At 44.3% G+C, this 12,577-nt stretch overlaps 2 protein-coding genes across 12 annotated transcripts in view; both read right to left on the reverse strand.

The window, feature by feature from the left end:
• The window catches only part of Smokwl4 (sperm motility kinase W like 4), a 97,779-nt gene that overhangs the window by 73,836 nt on the left and 11,366 nt on the right, over positions 1–12,577 (reverse strand). The gene's annotated exons all lie outside the window — the stretch shown is intronic.
• Positions 794–12,577, reverse strand: part of Smokl6 (sperm motility kinase like 6) — a 111,203-nt gene continuing 99,419 nt past the window's right edge. Inside the window, exons 7-9 of one of the 3 annotated variants that reach the window (XM_063268179.1) lie at positions 11,733–11,968; positions 11,277–11,437; positions 794–1,142 (exon numbers count right to left, since the gene is read on the reverse strand). The gene's annotated coding sequence lies outside the window, so the exon portion shown is untranslated. The other 2 variants (XM_063268177.1, XM_063268178.1) reach the window with 2 other exon arrangements.

The raw sequence follows: 12,577 nt of genomic DNA on the forward strand, positions 1-12,577 counted from the left end.
ATGGGAGGAATTTATTTTCTGGACTATTTGGAGTTCTGTAGGCTTCTTGTATGTTTATGGGCTTCTCTTTCTGTAGGTTAGGGAAGTTTTCTTCTATAATTTTGTTGAAGATATTTACTGGTTCTTTATGTTGGGAGTCTTCGCTATCTTCTATACCTATTATCTTTAGGTTTGATTTTCTCATTGTGTCCTGGATTTCCTGGATGTTTTGGGTTAGGAGCTTTTTGAGTTTTACAATTTCTTTGACAATGTTTGTCAATGTTTTCTATGGTATCTCCTGCCCCTGAGATTTTCTTTTCTATCTCTTATATTCTGTTGATGATGCTCATGTCTATGACTCCTGATCTCTTTCTTAGGTTTTCTATCTCCAGGGTTGTCTCCTTTTGTGATTTCTTTATTGTTTCTATTTTCATTTTTAAATCCTGGATGGTTTTGTTCAATTCCTTCACCTGTTTGTGTTTTCCTGAAACTCTTTAAGGGATTTTCATGTTTCCTCTTTAAGGGCTTCTACTTGTTTACCTGTGTTGTCCTGTATTTCTTTAAGAGAGTTATTTATGTCCTTCTTAAAGTCCCCTGTCATCATCATAATATGTGATTTTAAATCCAAATCTTGCTTTTCCAGTGTGTTTGGATATCCAGTATTTGCTGTGGTGGGAGAACTGGCCCCTGATGATGCCAAGTAGTCTTGGTTTGTGTTGCTTAGGTTCCTGTGCTTGCCTCTCACCATCAGGTTGTCTCTAGTGTTAGCTTGTCTTGCTGTCACTGACAATGGCTTGACCCTCTTGTAAGACTGTGTGTCGGCACTCCTGTAGACCTGTTTTTTGCTGGTTTTTTTTTCAAGCTGGATCTGGGAACAGAGAGCTGTGGGACTGGGTCAGCTCCAGATGCAGGTAGAAACTGGAAGGGTCTTGTCACAGACTGCTCCTGGGTTTGTGTGTCCAGAAGCCTCCAGCTTGGAGCAGAAGAGTTGGTCTTTCCTCTGCTCTCAGGTGTGTTAGCACTCCTGGCAACTGGCTTTTAGCTCTGGGCTCAAGCAGAAACTGGAAGGATCCTGCCCCTGACTGCTCCTAGTTTCCTGTATCCAGAGGGTACTAGGCAGGTTCCTCTTTGGCCAGTAATGTAAGCAGAAGTGGCTGTCTCCCCTGAGCTATCCAGGAAGAAAGTTTTAAAAGATGGCTTTAGTTGTTTTTCAAAAAAAAAAAAGTAACAAAGTCAGAATCAGGAATAGAATGTGCCCATTCCTCATAATATTAAGTAAAGGCTGCATAGTAAGGAATACAGTGAGCTTTTGTACTTACGCTTAAGAGAAATAGACTTGGGTCAATTTGTGATCAAGGGAGACCATTCATTCTAGGGCATATTCAAGGATAAAGCCAGGGTGTGCACTATGATAAGGCAAGGCCATGTGAAAACTGCTGCTTTGAACATAGAAGGAGCTTGTAGAATCAAACAGGCTCTGAAATAATATCAGCATCCTATCGTAACCTCCATTTTGCGTAACATTTTATATGAGGTAATTTCTTAGACATTTTGCCTATGAAAAGAAAGATGGGCTTGGCTAGGGGAGCTTTGCCCAATCCATCCAACCATTCATCAAAATGTATATGTCTGTCTGGTAATATGTACGTGTGTGTATAGAGTTGATTGAGACAGATGGATATACTAGAATGTGTGTGTGTCTGTGTGTCTGTGTGTCTGTGCATATTTGCTTGTGTACAAAAATTTAGTTATTTTCCTTTCCTTCCATTCTAATTCACAAGTAGTTAACCAGCCTGGCCAGTGAAGGGCTCCAGGCCCTGTCATGAGAAGTGAGAGCTCTAGCAATAAACCCATCACACCACCCCCTGTACCCCCTGTACCCACTCTTAAGAAACAGGTGTTGCTTTGCCTGAAGCCATAGGTTTCCGGCCCCAGAATAACAAAGAATCAGGGGAGTAGACATTATTAATACTAAGCAACTTTTACTTTCCCCAAACCAAATTTTCACCCAAGGATGATCTGCCCCCTTGGCTTACTCTGGGACGAACCGTGCTCTCTGGCAGCTTCCCTGCACTGTAGTGCCATGCATGAAATATTATATGGGGTTTTTTAATTATTTGATTTGATCTGTCACCAACAGTAATTCAGAATGAAGATTTTGGACGGTGACGCTACAGATATTAAATAACCGCTGGCTATGCACACAGCTCACCGCTGCTGCCCTTTCAGAGCAGCAGCCATGGGCTCAATCTCCAACAGACAGGTGTTGGGGTGTTAAGGAGTAGCATTAGGGAAAGATGAAAAGTATGCTTTAACACACGCGTGTAGAGCTCTGCTATGGTCAAGCTCACCTGGGTACAACAGAGAATGAGCAGGACTAAAGAGGAGAGTTCCTGGAGTTATGCACATGGAGGTGAAGGATGTCACTGTCTGGGAAAACCAGGAACCCAGACTGCAGGCACACGGGGAAACCCTGTACATGAGCACTGCAAGCTAGGCTGGATTTCAGGGCAGTACAGGAACCTCACCATGGACAGACCGTGGGCTCTCACCCTACAGGAATGACCATGGAGCCACAATCTTGACAGTGTGTTACATTTTGTTAACCCAAACCTTGAATTTGAACAGCCCTTTCTGCATCCACATCCTTTTAGTTTCAGCTCCCACTATCAAGGAAAATTCCTCTTGCAGTTCCTTATCCAAGTGAGAGCCTGATTAATATCGCCTCTCCCTTTAAGACAGATCTCTGGTCACTTAAGACCTGGTGAGATACCAGGCTGCACTTGGCCTGTGAGCTGCTGTTCCCTGTTTGGGAGTGGAAGCTCAAGCTGCTCCTGTCTTCAGTGTCAGCATGGTTTTAGCATTCCTGAACCTTTAGTTGTCTACACTGACATAAGAGCAGTCCATGCGAAAGAACTCGCCAATCCGGAGAAGGCAGGATCAGGAGCCATATTGGGTGCAGGTAGAATTTAAAAGTTTGTGTGAGCCTGGACAAAGAGACTGCTTTTATAAGAAATGTGGGAAATGGAGTCACTTCTGTAATGCTGTATCACTAGTTTTATACATCACCACCAGTGTTCTTGTTAAAACCTAAAACTCAGCTATAATTTATACACTAAGAGAGAAGTGAATATTTAAAGTGAGTTGAACCTAAGGAACGAATAAAACCCACTCCATCTCTCTAAGTTTCTGTCTACACATTCTCTCCTTTCTCTCCCTTTCCTCTTTTTCTCTCTTATCCTTCCTGTCTCTCCCCATCCTCCCTCCTCCCAAACCGTTAGCTCCGGGGCTTCCTGTGTCAGGCTCACGGCTCTCCCACCCACTATGAAGAAAGCCTCCATGTTAGTGCACTTCAGAAGGTCCCTCTGACAGAAGCGCTCCATGATTTTCAAATCAGACTGTGCTTATCTGTTCCTTTGTCTACTAAACTGCCTCAGCTTCACACGTGAGGCCAACAGCACTCTGGAGAAAGCTTGCCTGACCCACTGTTAATACGGAGCTGTCCTTACTGAGCATCCTCACCTTGTCCTCCCCACCTTCATCCTCCCAGGCCTCAGGATCTGAGGCAGCATGGGTCTAGAGGATGGTTTTAAGCTGCAGATCAAAGGCTCTTATCAATAAACCTGTGTCTCCCACACAAAAGAGTTGTCTGTGCACTAGGCGGCATCCCTTGAAAAGACATGTACAAATATATGTGTAGTCCAGATGTGGTGCCAACAGCAGACTTCTGGGGACAGCGTAGCATGACATGGATGACATGGGACCCTCAGAAGCAGGAGACTCATCCCTCCAGGGGTCAGCCATCAGGAATAAGGAGCGGCCCTCAGCAGGCCTGGACGGTGGCATCTCAGAAGACTGCTGGCTGCTCCTTGTAGAAGGTTGTTCCCATTTGTCCAACGTTAGCCCTGGACAATGGCTATATACATTTCATTTGTGTGTGACTGCTTTTCAGTCAGCCTTGGTGTGCGCAATTATTCTACTACATCTGACTGTCCTATTTCTCCCTCTGCTCTCATGAATTCTGTGTAACTAGATGTTCATTGATAAAATGATTCTGAAACAATCAAAAACTGAGGCATGGGGGGACAGCACAGCACAGTCTGAATGGCCCAGGTTTGTGCTGTGAAAGAGGTTCTGGAAAATTAACCCAACAACCCTGGGTGCACTCTCATTTTTGGAACAACGCGATAACTGCACAACAGTAGTTTCCCGTTAATGTCAGACTTGCAAAGAAAGTTTGAAGAAATTATGTCTAGAAATAAATTAAGAAAATGGAACAGAGAATCATACAGGGTCCATTACCAGAAAGAAGAAATTTACTGGAACTATGAAAATCATTAATATGAGAGACACAATCATGAGACCAGGGAAAAATGGAAGAAGGGAACACAAGCACAGGATACTTTAATTCATGAGGGAAGAAGCTATTGAACTTATTAAATGGTTTTACATAATACTTGAGAGTGGTTCCTGGTCTCCTTTGGCTATGAATGATAAGTAAAAGGAGACTTCTGAAAGAAGATGTAGAATGCGTACATGTATACACTAGTAAAACCATGTTAATGCACTGGGACTCTTATGAGAATCATTGTTTGCAGCATGCAGAAGCAGAAGCTAGCAGAAGTGCTGAGTTAGGGATTAACCTGTTTCTTTCTAACCAGTGCCTGCCACCTTTGCCGTGCCATTTATCATTAGAGCTTCTCAGGAAACACCTTGTAGTTGGCCTGGAGCTCTGAGCTCTGAAGTAGAAATGACAAGTTTATAATTCTTATTTTGGCCATGGGCTTGGGAAAAGGGGAGGCTTGAAACTCTGGGGAACAATCATACTTCTTGGTTCTTAGTTCTTTGTGAGATGTGGTCTTTCTTTTGAGTCTGGCACATCTGGTAATGATTACAGAATGTCTACCTCCTTCGAGTAACAAAGAAAGTGCAGAGTTATTTCACCAAGAATCATCCGAGAGCATCCGTCTTATTGAGCTGTAATACACTTGGGAATGGTTTTCCCTGAGGAAGCCTTCCTTGCTGGATCTTGGCCCCGCCCAGCAGTCTGGGTTTGAGGCTTCCCTGCAGCTGCTTGGCTTGACACTGAGGATGCCATTGGCTGTAATTGCACTCCACATCCTGCCACTCCCTTAGTGGCTCTGGCTCTGGTTCTTTGGATAAAGTATAGTGTATGAAATACTCACTGAGCAAGCAGGGATGAGTCAGTCTCCAAACTCCTGAGGCCATGTCTGCTTTGATTTACTTTTCTTTGTGGTGGAGTCCAAGTGTGCACACTTGAGTAGTTCTTAGGTGAATCTTAAGTGCCTCTCAGTGTGTGAACACTAGGGTAGAGTTTTAGGGTGACTTTGCTGTCCTTTCTCAACCCTCTGCTGCTCTTCAACACCACAGAGGTAATGACTGACCAGCAATAAGAAGAAATAGCCAGCAAGAAGAGCTGAGGGACAGGCCTGGCTTAGATGACCCTAGAGTATTAACCTTGAGAAGAATACTGGTCTGACAGGTTATTTGACTTCTAAGAGCAGGAAATGTGATGTTAAAATATTTCCCTGAGAGAGTATTCAAATCAACAAAATCAGAACTGAAAAGGGAGACATAACAACAGAAACAGGAAATTCAAAAACTCATTAGATCCTACTACAAAAGCCTGTACTCAACAAGACTGGAAAATCTGGATGATGTGGACAGTTTTCTAGGCAGATACCAGGTACCAAAGTTAGATCAGGATTGGACAAACCATCTAAACAGTCCCACAACTCCTAAAGAAATAGAAGCACTCATTAGAGTCTCCCAACCAAAAAAGCCCAGGACTGGATGGGTTTAGTGCAGAATTATGTCAGACCTTCGTGGAAGACCTAATACCAGTACTCTCCAAACTGTTCCACAAAATAGAGACTGAAAGAACACTACCCAATTCCTTCTATGACGTCACAGTTCACCTATAGCTAAACCACACAGAGACCCAAAAACGAAAGAGAGCTTCAGACCAATTTCCCTTATGAATGTTGATACAAAATTACTCAATGAAGTTCTTGTGACTCCAAGAACATATCAAAGCAATCATCCACCATGATCAAGTAGGCTTCATCCCAGGGATGCAGAGATTGTACAACACATGGAAATCTATAAACATAATCTACTATATGAACAAACTCACAGAAAAAACCCACGTGATTATCTCACTAGGTGCTGAGAAAGCATTTGACAAAATTCAACACCCCTTCATGTTAAAAGTCTTGAAAACACCAGGAATCCGAGGTCCCTACCTAAACATAGTAAAACAATATACAGCAAACCAGTTGCCAACATGGAACTAAATGGAGAGGTACTTGAAGCAATGACACTAAAGTCAGGGACTAGACAAGGCTGCCACTCTCTCCACACCTATTCAGTGTAGAACTTGAAGTGCTCGCCAGAGCAATCAGACAACATGGAGGTCAGAGGGATACAAATTGGAAAGGACGAAGTTAAAATATCACTATTTGCAGATGATATGATAATATACTTCAGTGACCCCAAAAATTCCAACGGAGAACTCCTAAACCTCATAAACAACTTCAGCAAAGTGGCTGGATATAAAGTTAACTCAAACAAATCAGTAGCCTTCCTCTACTCAAGGGATAAACAGGCTGAGAATGAAATTAGGGACATGACACACTTCACAATAGTCACAAATAATGTAAAATGCCTCAGTGTGACTCTAACCAAGCAAGTGAAAGATCTGTATGACAAGTCTCTGAAGAAAGAAATCAAAGAACATCTCAGAAGATGGAAAGATCTCCCATGCTCATGGATTGGCAGGATTAATAGAGGAAAAATAGTCATCTTGCCAAAAGCAATCTACAGATTCAATGCAATTCCCATCAAAATTCCAATTCAATTCTTGATAGAGTTAGAAAGAGCCATTTGCAAATTCATTTCGAATAATAAAAAACCCAAAATAGCAAGAGCTTCTGGGGGAATCACCATCTCTGACCTCCAGCTGTATACAGAGCAATAGTGATAAAACTGTATGGTATTGGTACAGAGACAGGCAGGTAGATCAATAGAATAGAATTCAAGACCCAGAAATGAACCTACACACCTGTGGTCACTTTATCTTTGACAAAGGAGCTAAAACCATCCAGTGGAAAAAAGATAGCATTTTCAAAAAATGGTGCTGGTTCAACTGGAGGTCAGCATGTAGAGGAATGCAAATTGATCCATTCTTTTCGACCTGAATAAATCTCAACTCCAAGTGGATCAAGGACCCCACACATAAAACCAGATACACTGAAAGTAATGGAAAAAAAAGTCAGGAAGAGCCTCGAAACATGGACACTGGGGACGATTTTCTGAACAGAAGACGAATGGCTTATGCTCGAAGATCAAGAATAGACAAATGGAACTTCATAAAATTGCAAAGCTCCTGAAAGGCAAAAGACACTGTCATTAGGACAAAAAAGAAACCAACAGATTGGGAAAAGATCTTTACCAATCATACATCTGATAGAGGGCTAATATCCAACATATACAAAGAACTCAATAAGTTAGACTCCAGAGAAACAAATAACCCTATTAAAAATGGGGTAGAGTTCTAAACAAAGAATTCACAACTGAGAAATACTGAATGACTGAAAAGCATATAAAGAAATGTTCAACATCCTTAGTCGTCAGGGAAATGTATCAAAACAACCCTGACATTCCAATTCACACTATGGCTAAGATAAAAAACTGAGGTGACAACAGATGCTGGCCAGGATATAGAGAAAGAGGAACAGTCCTCCATTGTTGGTGGGATTGAAAGCTGATACAACCACTCTGGAAGTCAGTATGGAGATTCCTCAGAAAATTGGACCTAGTAGTACCTGAGGACCCGAGTATACCACTTTTGAGCATATACCCAAAAGATGCTCCCACATATAACAAGTACACATACTCCCCTATGTTCATAAGCACCCTTATTTATAATAGCCAGAAGCTGGAAAGAACCAAAATGCCCTTCAGCAGAGGAATGGATACAGAAAAGTTGGTGCATCTACACAATGGAGTGCTACTCAGTTATCAAAACAATGACTTCATGAAATTCATAGGAAAGTGGATGGAAATAGAAAATACCATCCTGAGTGAGGTAACCGAAACACAGAGAAACACACATGATATGCACTCACTGATAAGTGGATATTAGCCACAAAGCTCAGATTACCCAAGATACAATCCACAGACCACATGAAGCTCAAGAAGAATGATGACCAAAGTGCAGATGCTTCAGTCCTTAGAAGGGTGAACAAAAATATTCACAGGAGGAACTATGAAGACAAAGTTTGGAGCAGAGACTGAAGTAAAGGCCATCCCGAGACTGCCTCACCTGGGGATCCACCCATATACATAGTCACCAAACCCAGACACTATTGCAGATGCCAAGAAGTGCGTGCTGACAGGAGCCTGATATAACTGTCTCCTGAGAGGCTCTGCCAGAGCCTGACAAATACAGAGGTGAGGATGATTGCAGCCAACCATTGAACTGAGAACAGGGTCCCCAATGGAAGAGTTAGGGAAGGATTGAAGGAGCTGAAGCGGTTTGCAACCCCATAAGGACAACAATACCAACCAACCAGAGTTCCCAGGGACTAAGTCACCACCTAAAGAGTATGGGGTTACCCATGGCTGTAGCTGTATATGTAGCAGAGGATAAGCTTGTCGGGCATCAATGGTAGGAGAAGCCTTTAGTCCTGGGGAGGCTGGACTCCCAGTGTAGGGGTATGTCAGGCTGGGGAGGCAGGAAGAGTTGGGTGGTGGGTGAACACCCTCATAGATGCAGGGGGAAGGGGTGGGATAGGGGGTTTATGGATGGGAAACCGGGCAAGGGGATAATATTCGAAATGTAAATAAAAAATATTCAATAAAGAAGTATTTCTCTGATTCACTCTGGGGATAGCCAGAAGACTGGCCCTAGGGACCTGATGTTCTCTGGTCTCTATTCCAGCTCATAGGTAGGAAGAGAATAGATTCCTGTAAGCCCTGTCTGCAATGTGAACAAGGCCATGTGATGCTGGCAGCCAAGAGCAGAGCTTCATACTGCTTGTGACTTGCAAGAGAAGCAGCTGGACCTAAAGGTACCGATGGAGGGCTCAGGCAGGCCCTTCACGGCTCTGCTTCCGTCAGAGCAAGGGAGCCCATCTATCCAGCTGCATGTGGCCTCCATGCTAACTGCCACATGACTCCAGCATCTGCCATACACTTCTATTGGTTTCTCAGCCCTCTTTTACACTCCAACAATCCTGTACCTTCCAAAGAATCCCCGATTGCAGTCATGTGCTGGTTTCTGTATTGGCAAGCCCTTGGTCCTGGCAAGGCGGGACCCCAGCCTAGGAGTATGTCATACTGGGGAAGCAGGAATGTGTATGTGGGTGGGGGAACACCCTCAAAGACACAGGGGAAGGGGGTGGGATGGGGATTTATGGACAGGAACCTGGGTGATGGGATATAACTATCTTGTTTTTGGTCTATCCTAGAGCAAGATGTCAGGTACAGTGACTTCATAGGTGATAATGAATTCCTGTGTCCCAGGTGGCATTGCTGACCTGAAGCCTCCATACAGAGGCAGATGTGCTCTTCCGGATGGGGGAGCTGATACCTGGGCTACATTGAGTCATGAATCTCACCCTCACACAATCCCTCCCACTTTCCTTTTGCTTTCCTCCTAAAAGCAGAGGATGTAGTGATTTCAGTATCCACTGGAACCACTCACTACACCACCGTAGGGCCACTGCATTGCTCTGCTGCCCTGCACTGCTATTCTGTAAATGGTGAGCTCACTTTGAGATTGCCAGAGAGCATGGCAATCACAGCACTAAGGGTCAAAATGCATGACATGGCTCTGTGAGCCTTGCACAGGTCGTTTTCTTTAACGTCCCCTCCCAATGTCTAAAGTTGGAATCTCTGAATGATTCTCTGTAGGTTTAGTGTTGCTCAGGCATAGGCCTGTAAATAAAACATGGATGAAACCCATGTCAGGCACCTTGTCCCGGGACTCGTTCCAGAGTGGTATCTGTACAGATTTGAGCTGTGGGATTCTGAATTGCATAGAGGTGAATCTTGGAAATATCAGGCTCAGAGCCTTGTTCTTAGTCAAACAAATATGAAAAGGGTCAATAACCACAAAGTACAGAATGGGAGTTTTAATGTCGCCTGTGGGTCCGCCTATTTCCTGCCTCTTGAAATCTTTCCTTAAAAAATCTTTCTTAGCCCATGTGTCAAGTGGGATAAGATCAGGACATGACACTCCCAATGTCAGGACTCTCTCATAGATGAGGTACCTGAGGAGGACTGTGGATACCTGGGCACAAGACTCCTAAACCTGGTATCACAGAAACACAAGTTTCACATTCCTAGTCCTGGTTGCAACAGCATCGCCACCAAGCTTCTTCTGTGGAGTGGGGCCTTCTTCCTCTTCTAGGATTCAAGGTAACCTCTGACCTGAGGCTCTCAGGCTCTCTGTATCTTGCAATGTCTGATGAGACTTTGGTCCTTGAACTTTCCTCCTGTGCATGGATGCTTTCCATGTACTTCCTAAGGATTTGGTCTCTCCTTATAGAGCCCAAGCTATTGGCTGCAATCCAGTGCTAAGCTGGGGACATCAGCAAGGCCAAAATGTTTGTGACAAGAGGCTTAATATGGAGAACAAAATGAAGGAACTTGTGTAAGTTGAGAGAAGAATGGTTTCTTGCAGTAGATGTGGTCCCAGCTGTCTCCCACCAGTCTTTGTACCTCCCAGACATCCTAGCGCCCCACCAATGTATAAGAAACCCTCCTTACTATACTTGTCCCTCTAACCTGAAAGTCTGAGCTTTTCCACGGTGCTCTCCTGTCAGCAGAATCAGAATCTCACTGAAGTGTTAGCCAAGGAGACATACAAGAATTGAAGGAGGCTGAGAGGGGAGACTTGGGATCTCTCTGCACTAGGACAGTCAGGGTTTTTTGGAAAGAGTTAACCTGTGCCATTCTGCCTTTCCAGTGGCATTGTAGCTGTCCTGGTGAAGGTGACTGCCTGAACTGGTGAACAGCATGGCGTCTCCAGGCCCTTGTTCTCCTCCCTACAGTGTGGCTAAGAATGGAAACATCCAGTCAGGGGTGTCCACATGGACACCTCAAAAGTCTGTTCACTGTGGTCAGACCATGACTGGGGATCAGGTATGGAAGAGCTTCAAGAATGGGGTTAGTGAGCACAGAGAATGTGAGGGTCCCAGATACTGTGAAGGAGAGACAGACACAATTATACATTCAGCCATCAAATTCCCAGTTAGAGGAAGCATCACCTGTGTTATCCGTGTACTGAAGGCAAGCAAAGAGACCCACACGTAGATCCTGCAGCTTCCCCTACGAAGTTTTCCCTGGAGACTTGACAGCTCAAGGGCTGGGACGGACATATAGACACATCCACGGGTGAGGATGATGGCCAATGGTTCTTCCTCCATAGCTGGAAAAAATGTGCAAATGTTACTTCTGATGAGCACCCACTCCACTGTGCACAGACCCACATTCATACACCAGAGACTCCATTTTAGTATGACAGTGTCCTCTCCATTTCCCAGTCTCATGGGAGCATCATGAGGAAATGGTGGGACACTGCAGATATGCCCCTGTCCAGAGGTGTCCTCCCACACCTGAGCCTTGCTAAACACACAAGCCGGGTCCAGAACCCCCAAGACTTCAGCAGACTTCTTGCCTCCTTTGTGCAAATGGGGTGTCCACACACCATTCTGAACACTTACTTAACAGTCAAATGCTTGAGATCATTAACACATTTTGATAAAAGTTTCCACGAATCCACTCATCTTGACCTGCAGAGACGCACTGCTCCCATGACTGACAGAGCTCTACCCTCCACCAGGATGGGCTTATGAGGGTCCAGAGATGTCATTTCCACAAGGATGTTCCATTTTCTGGGAAATGAATTCTTAGTGTTGGTTAGAAGGTCTATTCACGATGATCAATGTTGAGATGCACTCTGAAGGGATCACAAGACATGGTGATATGAAAGGCTGGCTCAACATGGATGTGCAGAACATTCTACAAAACAGTATCCATTGAGTTATTGGTTCATCCACCAACTGGTAGATAGGAACTCATAACACACTGGACTGCAACTTTGACCAGAGCAGGTGAGGTCTACGTTGAAAAGCTGTGAGTATAATGAGGAGCAAGTCAGCTAAGTGTCAAGTTCCTCTCCTGTGCTGTCTTCCACAGTAGAGCAGAGAATGGCTAAAGCGTGACCACTGATTCCAGACTGTGTGTACCTGTGCTGCCCCACTCTGCTCAGGTACCTTGAACCCAGGAAAACCCCACAACTCACTGAATTTTTAATTATGGAGTAAGCCACCAGACCTCTCATTGGAACATCATCCAGCCTTTGTAACGTCCCAGACTGTTGGTGACGGCCAAGAAGAGAGCGTGGTGTAGGCCAAGAGGCAGTGCAAACATGACGGAAAGGGAAGCTCAAGCTTAAAGAATGACAGGTTAGCTACAAGCAAAGGATCATTCCTGACGTCTAGGCGGCACCTGGGTTTACGTGTTTGTGCGAATGCCAGAGGATATTAGAAGATTTGTTTTTCAGCCC

The sequence above is a fragment of the Rattus norvegicus genome, chromosome 9 (assembly GCF_036323735.1).
Source record: "Rattus norvegicus strain BN/NHsdMcwi chromosome 9, GRCr8, whole genome shotgun sequence".
NCBI classification, from domain to species: domain Eukaryota; kingdom Metazoa; phylum Chordata; class Mammalia; order Rodentia; family Muridae; genus Rattus; species Rattus norvegicus.